Source organism: Plecotus auritus (assembly GCF_963455305.1).
Source record: "Plecotus auritus genome assembly, chromosome: 1".
In the NCBI taxonomy this organism is placed as follows: Eukaryota; Metazoa; Chordata; class Mammalia; order Chiroptera; family Vespertilionidae; genus Plecotus; species Plecotus auritus.
The window spans coordinates 225,592,239-225,604,501 of NC_137770.1; the positions used below are offsets into that span (position 1 = coordinate 225,592,239).

Sequence of the window (12,263 nt, forward strand, 5' to 3'; positions counted from 1 at the left end):
GCTAAAACTTGAATCCAGAATCTCTCATAATTGACCCCATATCAATAAAATTATCCTACTCCAACAACATATTCTTCCACAATTATCCCAAACCTTTAAGATCCATTCTCACACACATTACCAAGATTTCTGTCTCTATAAATTGGCCCAGAGAAGAATAATAATAATACAGTTCTTTCAGTGTATAGTGAACCTCCTCTTGGGTTAAAAATCTCTCCCTCAACCTTTGGGGCCTTCTGTGAACTGAATCCAATGAGAGGTTTAGAATCCAAAAGGGACATTAAACAGTACATCCTTTGGAGAGTAAATAGGGCCTTGTCAGACAACTGCCTCGGGGAGGCCATTGTGGTTTTTTTAGGCAAAGATGAAAGGACTGCTTTTCCTGGCAAAAAAAGACTTGGCAGAATTTAGGGGTTCAATATCCCCAGCTTTATCAGGAGCTACTTATACGACCCCATTCTAATTTTAAGGAACTCATTCCTTCCCAATAAAGGCCCTCAGTTTAATAGCACCCTGGGAGGGAATTCAATTTGCATTTAATTTAGTCAGCCACAGTATGCGACTCTGGGTTTGGTTCTCAGAAAGCGTAGCCCTGAAACTAGGATAGACAAGAGTTTTTTCAGGGAAGATGTTGAAGCTTTAAAGTGATTTACGCAGGGCTCATGCTAGGAATTTCAAGCCTAGAATTCATTCTTATTTTTTTCCATTTGTTCCAGCACAGGTAGGGCAACCAGTCAATCCCATTATACTAATTAGTTTGACTAAAATGTCCTAACATAGCAAACTCATGATCACCCAGAACCTCACTTTCTATAGGTATTTGATTGGGAGTATTCAGTGGTAATATTTTGCATACGTCTGTTGCCACATCAAACCATGGACCATCTGTGCTCTCTTTACTAAGAGCAATAGAGTCATTGGTAACTTTAAACCTATCAACTAGAGAATCAATTCCAGAAAACCCAGAACCAATTCAGAAAATTCATCCTTCAGATTCTGTTCCTCTCACCTCACCAAAATTTGTATCAGTTAGGACTCACCCAAAGAAGCAGAACCAGTAAAAGGTGTGAAATACTAAATATATTGTGAGAAGTGTGTTTATGTAGTTGTCAGGTCTGATAAAGCAAGTCCAAACTCTGTTGGACATGATGTTAGGAGGGCAACCTGGAATTCTCAGGCACATGCTCAAGCTGCAATCTGCAGGTAGAGCTGCTTCCACTTCAGGGATGCCTCAGCCCTGCTCTTCAGGCCTTTCAACAGAATGAATCAAACCCATTCATACTATCTAGAATAATCTTCTTTAAATTAAACCGATTATGGACTTTAATCAGATCTACAAAATACCTTCAAGCAACACCTAGATTAGCATTTGATGGATAACTGGGGACTATAGCCTAGCCAAGTTGGCACATCAAAAGACTACCATATGCTTAGGTATTTTTTGAGATACAGCAGGTTCTACTTTTGTAATTAAAAATCATAAATATGACGAAGAAGGTGCCGAAAGCTAAGAAGGAAGCCCCTGCCCCTCCCAAAGCCGAAGCCAAAGCAAAGGCTTTGAAGGCAAAGAAAGCAGTGTTGAAAGGTGTCCGCAGCCACAAAAATAAAGAAGATCCACACCTCACCCACCTTCCAAAAGCCAAAGACACTAAGGCTCCAAAGGCAGCCTAAATATCCTCGGAAGAGCGCACCCAGGAGAAACAAGCTTGACCACTATGCCATCATCAAATTCCCCCTGACTACCGAGTCAGCCATGAGGAAGATAGAAGCCAATAATACACTTGTGTTCATTGTGGATGTCAAGGTCAACAAGCACCAGATCAAACAGGCTGTGAAGAAGTTCTATGACACTGATGTGGCCAAGGTCAACACCCTGATCAAGCCTGATGGAGAGAAGAAGGCATATGTTCAACTGGCTCCTGACTATGATGCTTTGGATGTTGCCAACAAAATTGGGATCATCTAAACTGAATCCAGCTGCCTATTTCTAAATATAAAAATGTTGCACTGAAAAAATATAAAAATAAAAACCATAAATATATGATTGAAAACTTTTCTATTTAAATGATAGCAGATATGTTTAGACTGAAGATTTTTTTCTTCTTTGTACTTAAGCAATAACATAATTGAATCTCTTTTCCTCCTTTCATTGACTTTCTTTCATATTTGGCCCATACTCCCTGCATTTGAGCTATCAAAGACTAATGATGTAACATGTAACAGTTCTTGGATGGTAATTCCAAATTAATACAGCTTCCGAAGGTAGTTTTCTTTTCCTAAAATGATAGGCTATACCCTGAGAGAATTTTACTTTTAAGCCCCAGTAGCTCCATCATCTTCTATCACATCAAAACCACTAGTCATCCTTTATGATATTCTGAATTTTTAATTTTAAGTGAATAAAAATTACACAATGACTATGGTTAATGAAATAAAAGACATTATTAATTTTAAAATAAAAAGGGAGACACTTGGCCCTAGTTCTTAAACAGTGCAGGGATAATCTAGTTCTACACAGTTTAATATTCTGTAATCTTGTTTAGTCCCTGTTATGTTCCTAAATAGTGAAGCAGAAAGATTTTAACCTACTATTTCCAATCACATAAATTCATTTTCCAGGAAATCTCTATGCTGTCTCTTTTCATTGGTAAAGAAATGACTAACCAGTAAACCAGCAATTTTGGTGTCTTTGGCAACAAAACAGGGTAACTTCTTTTCAATAAAGACCCAAGAGAAATTCATCTGTGTTCTGAACACATATTTATCTCAATTAATTTTTTCAAAATAAAAACAGACTCCTAATTAAATCACACTGGACATAAACCTGTCAAAAGCGTAAAGAGAACCGAATAACATTTCAAAGAATGCATAATTTTAAAATAGGAGGAAGATGTCACATAGAAATTAACACAAAGGACCCACTAATTTGTTATTCCTGAGTTCTAAATAAGTAACATTTTTCTCCTAAGCTAACATTTTGTGATTTCTGTGCTGTTTTCTTTATAATCTTCATCAAGAACTGAAAGTATGTAATGTACAACATGCTGATTACATTTAATAATAGTGTATTATATATTTGAAAGTTGCTGAGAGTAGATTTTAAATGTTCTCACCACAAAAAGGGTTAACTATGTGAGGTGATGAATTTGTTAATTACCTTGATCTTGGTAATCTTTCCATGATGTCATCACATTGTAGATGTTAAATATATATAATTATGTTTGTCAATTATGCCTCATAAAGTTGGGAAAAAACTCAATGGAAAAGTTGTCTTATGTCGAGTTGCTTCCTTAGAATTATTGCCTTAAAGGAAGCCAATACACTTGACTTCAGAGAAGTTGGGGAAGGACATTGTTTACGTGCCTTTGGAGTATTTGTCCTCTCAGTCTGAGAGACCTGGGTGGAACTTCCTGCCCAAGAATGGTCTGAGGAGATCAGAGTGACTATCGGTGAGGAGTTATCTCCTTTGTCTCTCTAAAATAGAAGATTCCCAGGATGGGTGGGGTAGATCAGGATATTTATATAATTTATTATAGTTGACAAGGCACTTCCTTCAATTATCTTATTTAATCATCTAATCCTCACAGTAACCCAATAAATTAGGTACTAGGTACTATTGCCTCTATTTTTAAAAGGAAGAATTTGAATCTTTGCAAAACAAAGTTCCTCACCCAACTTCACACAGCATTTAGCTTCATTTCTTACTCACAGGTTTTTCTATTAGAATGACTTTGTCTCACAGATGATATATCATGTGTAATGCTTCTGTGTCAGTCTGCTAGGAGACCATAACAATACCATAGACGAATTGCCTTCAACAATAGAAATTTACTTTTACACAGTTCTAGAGGCCAGAAGTCCAAGATCAATATAAAGAGAGGTCCAGAGAGATAAATTAACCTATTAACATAAACCATCAAGCAATGGCGGAATTGGGACTAGAACTCTGTTTTCTGATGCTCATTGCAGTGCTCTTTCCATTAAACAATCATGTCTGACAATACTATTATTCACATACGGTTTCACTATGGAACACATAAGACAGAAAGTAGATTCAAACTCACCAATTTGGAGGGGACTTCCAAGGAAACCAGTGAATTGATCTAAGCCAACGTGGCCCCCATGATTGCTGGCTTTATTTTGGTATCATAGCCTCAGTCTTTATAGGTAGTTGAATGCTATGAGCTTTCTTCCAGAGATCTTGCAGGTATCAAAAGCAATCATTAGAATACATTCTATTCACATGCAAGGGTTTATTAGCAAACCAGACTAAGGCAATCATGCAACCTATTCCCTTAAGCTCAAGGAAATCCCAGCTCTCTGTCCTTTTAAAAGCTTTTCCCATGGTTGGCATGAAAGCTTCTCTAGAAGAAAATGTGACAATATGCTAGAGACAGGAGTCTTCTCATGTACTTGTAAGCAATGAGCAACCATATTCTTTCAAATTAGTGAATGAATACTAGACTCTTTGGGAATAAAAATTTATGAATTATCAGAACCAAATGGACTGCTAGTCTCGCTATTCGTGTAAGGGACAGTATTTCTATAGTGTTTCTAACTAATTCATAAGTCTTGGCCACCACCCACTTTATTTATTAAGCCATTTTTGTAACATCTCTTATGCTAGGTAAATACCTCGGGTTTTTATTAGAGATAAATAAAGCTCAGGCCTCCTGACAATATCTGAAACCTCAACAACCTCTTTCTTCATCACTCATTCAGTTCTTAACCCCACTAGCTTTCTTACTCTTTCTTGACTGTGCCAGAATCCTTCATATATCTATGATGGTTCTGTTTTAATGGAGAACCCTGCTACATCTCTATGTGTCCCCAAACTTTGGACAACTGTAAAGTGATATATACCTATAAGATATTACTCTTACACTATTTGTATCTCTTTGGGACAACTTCCAGTTACATTATACTATGAACTACTAGAGGAGCCCAATAGCCAATTACTTCAAGAAAAAGGCTACAGTGATGAATTTTGATCACCAGGGGGCACCACTGGCTCATTAATGGGTTCTTTAATGCTAATATATTTTATTACTTGATATGTATATAAGGTTCCTTCACTTATTCAAAGAGCATTTACTGATCACATAGTATGGACCAAGCAATGTTCTATGTCCTGGGGGATAAAGCAATGAATAAACAAAATAAGATCTCTATTACTAAGCTTGTTTAAAAACAAATAGAAAGAAATTCCATGTTCATAGATTATAATTCTTAATATTATTAAAATGTCTCTACTACCCAAATCAATGTATAGATTTCATGCAATCCCAATCAAAATCACAATGACATTTTTTACCAAAAAAAAATAAAATCTAAATTTCATATGGAACCACAAAGTACCAGGGATAATTAAATCAATCTTAAGAAAGAAAAATCCACAACTAATCTTTGACAATGGTGTCAAGAACACACAATGGGAAAAGGATAGATAGTCTCTTCAAGAAATGGTGTTGGGAAAATGAAATATCCACATTCAAAAGAAAAATTGGGCCCATACAAAAAACAAACACAACAAAACAACTCAAAAGGGATTAAAGACTTAAACATATGATCTGAAACTTTAAAACTCCTAGAAGAAAACATGAAGGAAAGCTTCGTGACATTGGTCTTGGCAATGGCTTCATTGACATGACACCAAAGCACAGACAACAAAAATAAGCAACTGAAGGAAGATGAGTCTAATCACGAAAAGGGTTTGGTATAGAATAATGGTTGCCTAGGAAAATATAGGTTTTTTTCTTCATCATAATATGTATGCTAATCCGATACCTGATTTGGAGTAACCTCATCCTTCCAACAGCCCCAAGATCAATCTAGAGCTGTAAGACTTAGGACAAGACCTGGAATGTTGCTTGCCAAAACAAAGTTAATCTCATTGGGTTTAATTAGGATGAGACAAACTTTGGGTCTGTAATCTATATAATAACAGAGGAATATGCAAATTGTCCATTACACTGTCATGTAACAACCGGATCAGCAGGCGGTGTCCTGCCCCCTGCGCTGGCCCTGGGTAGGAGCCCAAATCCTAGCCTACCTAAAATGTGGCTGTGTGCCATCATATCAGTAAGAAAGGGACATCCCACATTTCCCTGGGGCATCTAAGTCACTGGCCTAGAGAATCAGGGTTTCAGATAAGGGGATGCAGCATTCCACTGCTATCTTGACTTTGTGGTTTCCAAGGAAACAGCCAGAAGGGATGATAAACCCTCCCACAAATGGCTCAGCCTGTATAAACTGTGGCTTCATTTAAATCAAGCCTTTCCCACAGTGAATGACCCCAACCCTCCCTGGATTAGTCAGGTTCCTGTGGAGCGCAATCTTCACGCAATACAACGGAGGCCCCAGTTTCGTCCCCGGTGATCTCATAAGTGTTAGCTCAGGGCAGCGGGGAAAGAAGGGAAAAGGCATCACATGGATAGCTTGGGCGAGCAGGCAGAAGGAAACCATGTCTGGCAGACGACTCCCCTGCCACCCCCTTCAACATGTAAGAAGAACCAAATAAACCAATACAAACACCCCTCCCCTGCCCTGGGAGGGATCCGGGACTGAGGGGCATCCCTCCCAGGCATTGCATACCTGCTTCCCACCCCCTTCATCCAAATGGACAGGTTAGGGGGTTAAGGGGAGGAGGAGGAGCCTCGCAAGAAGGGGATCCCTGGAACCGCACCCCTGCCCTCCCTCCAGACCTGACCTCTTGGAGCACAGGGCCTGTCCTTGCCCCCAGCAGATTTGCATATCCCAGACCCTCCAGTGCTTCCAGGCACTGGGCATTCCCACATCTTCCCTGCCTCCCAGCTGCTGACCCTCACTGTCTCCTACTCCAGAAGCACCCTGTCCTCCCCAACTTTCGGTCTTTATAGCCTAAATGCATGGTGGGCATAGTTGCTTTTTTACGGATTATATTTGAAAAGAACCCAGTGAAGTCACTTAGCAACTGAGCTGCTCAGACTTCATCAGGGACAACGAATTACACACCTTACTTGGCTTTGAGAGCAAAGCGAACTTATTCTTTTACTAGAGGCCCAGTGCATGAAATTCATGCATGAGGGTGGGGGTGTCCCTCAGCCCAGCCTGCACCCTCTCCAATCTGGGACCCCATGAGGGATGTCCAACTGCCCGTTTAGGCCCGATCCCAGTAGGATTGGGCCTAAATGAGCAGCTGGACATCCCTCTCACAATCCAGGACTGCTGGCTCCCAACTGCTCACCTGCCTGCCTTCCTGATTGCCCCTAACCGCTTCTGCCTGCCAGCCTGATCACCCTCTAACCACTCACCTGCCAGCCTGATTGATGCCTAACTTCTCCCCTGCCAGCCTATTTGCCCCTAACTGCCCTCCCCTGCAGGCCTGGTCACCCCTAACTGTTCTTCTCTGCAGGCCCGGTCACCCCCAACTTTCTTCCTCTGCCAGCCTGGTCACCCCTAACTGCCCTCCCCTGCAGGCTTGATCACCCCCAACTGCCCTCCCTTGCAGGCCTGGTCCCTCCCAACTTCCCTTCCCTGCTGGCCTGATCGCCCACAACTGCCCTCCCTTGCAGGCCTGGTCCCTCCCAACTGCCCTCCCCTGCTGGCCATCATGTGGTGGCCATCTTGTGTCCACATGGGGGCAGTCATCTTTGACCACATGGGGGCAGCCATCTTGTGTGTTGGAGTGATGGTCAATTTGCATATTATTTTTAATTAGATAGGATTAGATAGGATAGAGGCCTGGTGCATGGGTGGGGACCAGCTGGTTTGCCCTGAAGTATGTCCCGGATCAGGGTGGGGGTTCCCTTGGGGCATAGGGTGGCCTGGGTGAGGAGCCTGTGGTGGTTTGCAGGCCGGCCATGCCCCCCAACAACCCAAGCAGAGGCCCTGGTATCTGGGATTTATTTATCTTCTATAATTGAAACTTTGTAGCCTGAAGAGGAGCCAAGCCTTCTGCTTGCTCCGTGGTGGCAGCCATTTCTGCTGGGATTTATTTATCTTCCCTAATTGAAACTTTGTAGACTTAAGCAGAGGCCAAGGCAGGCCAGGGCTGCAGAAGCTTGGCTTCCTGCATTGCTGGGGGCAACCCTAGCCTCCTGCTCTCTCCAGCTCCATGGCTGCCACCATTTTTGTTGGGATTTATTTATCTTCTATCATTGAAACTTTGTAGCATTGAGTGGAGGCCTGAGCCAGCAAGGGTAGGCAGAAAGCTTGGCTTCCTCCATTGCCGGGGAAACCCAAACCTTCCTCCTGCTCTCTCTGTGGCCAGCCATCTTGGTTGGGTTTATTTGCATATTCACTCCTGATTGGCTGGTGGCGTGGCTTGTGGCGTGGCTTATGGATGTAGCAGAGGTATGGTCAATTTGCACATTACTCTTTTATTAGATAGGCTTTTTAAAAATAGATTTTTATTGATTTCAGAGAGGAAGGGAGAGGGAGAGAGATAGAAACATCAATGATGAGAGAGAATCATTGATCAGCTGCCTCCTGCACGTGCCCTACTGGGGATCGAGCCTGCAACCCAGGCATGTGTCCTTGACCAGAATCAAACCTTGGACCCTTCAGTCCTCAGGCTGAAGCTCTAGCCACTGAGCCAAACCAGCTAGGGCAAGCAATCCTATTCTTAAAGACTTGATTTTTGTCATAAACAAGTGGATTTGAATCGTATCAAACCAATATACATTTTTTAATGAAATGTCTCTTCATTTCTACTAATGCAATTCTACCTTAAAGCTTATGTTATATAATCTATGCTAATAAAAAGCTAATATGCTAATTAGACCAGATGTCTTCCGGACATCCATCCAGACATTCTTCTGGACAAAGCCACAGTGGCGGGGGTCGTGGCAGAGGTGGTTAGGGGCGACCAGGCTAACGAGGGAGGGAAGTTAGGGGTGATCAGGCCGACAGGCAGAGGCAGTTAGGGGTGATCAGGCCAGCAGGCAGAGGTGGTTAGGGGCTATCAGGCAGGCAGGCAGAGGTGGTTAGGGGTGATCAGGGAGGCAGGCAGGTGAGCAGTTAGGAGCCAGTGGTCCCAGATTGCGAGAGGGATGTCCTGGATTGGAGAAGATGCAGGCTGGGCTGAGGGACTCCCCACCCCCCCGTGCATGAATTTTATGCACCGGGCCTCTAGTAAGTTAAATAATGATATATGTGATTCATAAACAGCCAATAAAATAAAAAATATGCCAAAAGTTCAGAACAAGATCATAACACTACACAATCAAAATTGGTTTCATTTTAAATAAGAATGGCAGTTAGCAATCCCAAAGGTACTGGAGATTAGAGTAAAGCCAACAAGAAAGCAAGATAATGCTACCAAACTGAAGGGGTTTGTTTGCCTACACACATCAGATCCCAGTCAAATGCAAACAGGAGTTTGCAGCCAAGAAAGTAAAAGTTTATTAATTAAGGAAATGATGCCACACCAAGAGTCACTGGTGACCCAGTGTTCCAAGAACTGGCTCCATAGCATATGTCTTCTAGGGGATGGCTTATATAGAGGACTAAGGGAGTAGGGTCATGTTCTCTATTGATTGGCACTAGGGCAGGGAATAGTTGATCATTACATCTGGTCCTGGTGTCAGCCATGGCATCTCTGTCTGGTTTCCTAAGTCTGTGGTTGGTGGGGCCATTGCACTTTCCTGTGTCCAGAGCTAAACAAAACTGAGGCCTAGATGTTATCTCTAGTTGCTTGAAATTCTGTTTCTGTGGTCAACAGACCTGAGGCTTTTTTCCTAAGATTATTTTATGCTGGTCAGAACTTCATTGTCCTAGGGCAGTGGTCGGCAAACTCATTAGTCAACAGAGCCAAATATCAACAGTACAACAATTGAAATTTCGAGAGCCAAATTTTTTAAACTTAAACTTCTTCTAATGCCACTTCTTCAAAATAGGCTCACCCAGGCCGTGGTATTTTGTGGAAGAGCCACACTCAAGGGGTCAATGAGCCGCATGTGGCTCGCGAGCCACAGTTTGCCGACCACGGTCCTAGGGCTTAATGATTAAGGGAGTAGACATGCAAGGGAAAAGGAGGCATGCGAGTCAGGGTGCTGGATGAGGCTACTCTGAATCAAAAGGAAAGAAATGAGAAGAGCTCAGATTAAAGAAATGAAGGTCCTGTGCAGTGACAGTCCTCTCATGAATTTGAGAGAATGAGGAATCAGAGACTTTAGGTGTATTTAGTGAGCTTCCTGAATAAAACAATTAAATTTGTTATGTTTTGTTTCTTTTTTTATATATATACCTAAGAGATCATTCTCTCTTAAGCATGAAAGTGACCATTATAAATAAAATATATAATATATATTCTTTCATTTGGCTTCCTAGGAAACTGATTTGAGAACAGAATAAAATTAAAAGAAAAATTAGAAGAAAACATAAAAGAAAGCGTTATCGTAACTAGCTAGTTATTAATATTAATAGGAAAAGAGCAAAGGAAAGGCCAGGCATTATAAGTAAGGTCATCAGGGCAGTGTCACCAGAAGCTACAACCTCACTCTCCCCAAGGAACCACCAGTCCATTCCCTGCAGATCACTGGGGGAAGGATCTAACAAATGGGAGATGGGCACATGAGCAGTGAAGTCAGGGTGACATAGGAAAGATGCTTCTTTGTCAGTCTAGCCTGGAGAACAATGGATGGGTGGGTGGAGCCAATACAAGCATGCAAAATCTTGGGAGGTCAAATCCCCCAAAGAGTTCCCTCTCTCTTGAAATCCTTGCTTCTGCTTGCTCTCGCTTGTTCCATGACCCGCACTCACCAGTCATGTGGCCTTCAGTAGCCACGTGGCGCATGGCCATGCAGATCCCACACACAGTGGACTGCAGCTGGGAACACAAGCTAAACTAACCAGATGCTGGACTGGACTGGCCTTTAATATAGAACAGAAACTCTGGACAGTGGTCTTAATCCTAGCCCTGCTAAAGTCAAGATTGGACTTCTTCCATGGTGGGACAGATGGAGATGGGACCTTGGAGGGGATCTCTCTTAATTTTACATTATCAATAAAGCTTTCCACGCTACCCCATCCTCCCATGGGTGACTCAGAAAATTCCTTTCCAGTGGTACCCCAAGAATTCCACTTTCACCAATAACTGTGGATAAAAGAGACCACATGCTCACCTGACAAGCTCAGGGAAGGCCTGCGTGGCGGTCTTGCAAAATCAAAGACCTAAAGGAACTACAAAGGATGGTCTGAAATTAAACTTTAACTAAAAGCAGTTATGGTGGGTAGTCACCTCCTAGGCTGGGTATCTTTCCTGACAAGGTTGATCTTCACCTTAACTGAGTTTATTGTCTTTTTGCATCTATGATAATATATCATTGAAATGTTGAGGTAATTTGTAACTTCCCTTTTTTCCGGACCGCTCAGGACACAACCAAATGCCTGGGTGCCAGGACAGATACCACAGATTCCTTCGTTGTTATTGTTACCATGTTAATTGTTGACTGTTAACTATCCTGTACCCACCCATGTGATGTGTCTACTAGGATCATTTTACTTTTTATCCAATCCCAGAGATTTCCCTACCCTTTGCTTTCTCCCTCCTCCCTAATCTATCACCAATGGATTTCATGTAACCCACTTACGTCTCCTCCTTTGATGTAAGGTATAAAACTAGGTGAAAAACCACCATTCTCTGGAGCATTATCCCAATCCACTGAGATTCTGCTTTCCGGCAATTATTGATAGTTTGGCTCAAATAAACTCACAAAAATTCTTTAAAGATTTGAATATTTTTACATTAATATAACAAAAGAACTTATAAGGGCAGAAGAAGAAGACCAAATAATGTAAATATGGAGATAAGGGGAATAAAATTAGTGCATGCTAATGAAGTATGGTAGCAACCATCCTTGGGTAAAAATTGCTGTTTAATATTTTAACCTTGCTGTTTTGGGTTCTGTACTCATTTAAAAGTTATTTTGATTTTCTGAACTTATGTATGATTGAATACTCCATTGATGGTGGTTTGAATATCCCATTGATTGTGATCTCACTGGTTACTGAAGCACATTCTTCTGAGAACCAGGACAGCTCAATTATCCCAAATTGTCTCAGTAGCTACAGATAACTGAGTTTCAGTTGACTCAGTGATCCCAGAATCTGGACAGCAAAATTATTCTAAATTGCCCCGGTAGTCCCAGATAATGTGTTTCTGTTGATTCAGTGATTCGTAAATACTTTAGATAACTAACTTGCTTAATTTTTGCTTCTGTAAAGAATGCTTTTCGAGAAACAGGTTCCTCATTCCAGACCCAAAGATGTAATCGATACCT

General features: G+C 41.6%; 1 pseudogene across 1 annotated transcript; it reads left to right on the forward strand.

The window, feature by feature from the left end:
• Window positions 1-1,485: 1,485 nt before the first annotated feature.
• Window positions 1,486-1,966, forward strand: LOC308242106 (large ribosomal subunit protein uL23-like; annotated as a pseudogene). Its single transcript has one exon. The product of its transcript is annotated as a large ribosomal subunit protein uL23-like (transcript).
• Window positions 1,967-12,263: the final 10,297 nt, after the last annotated feature.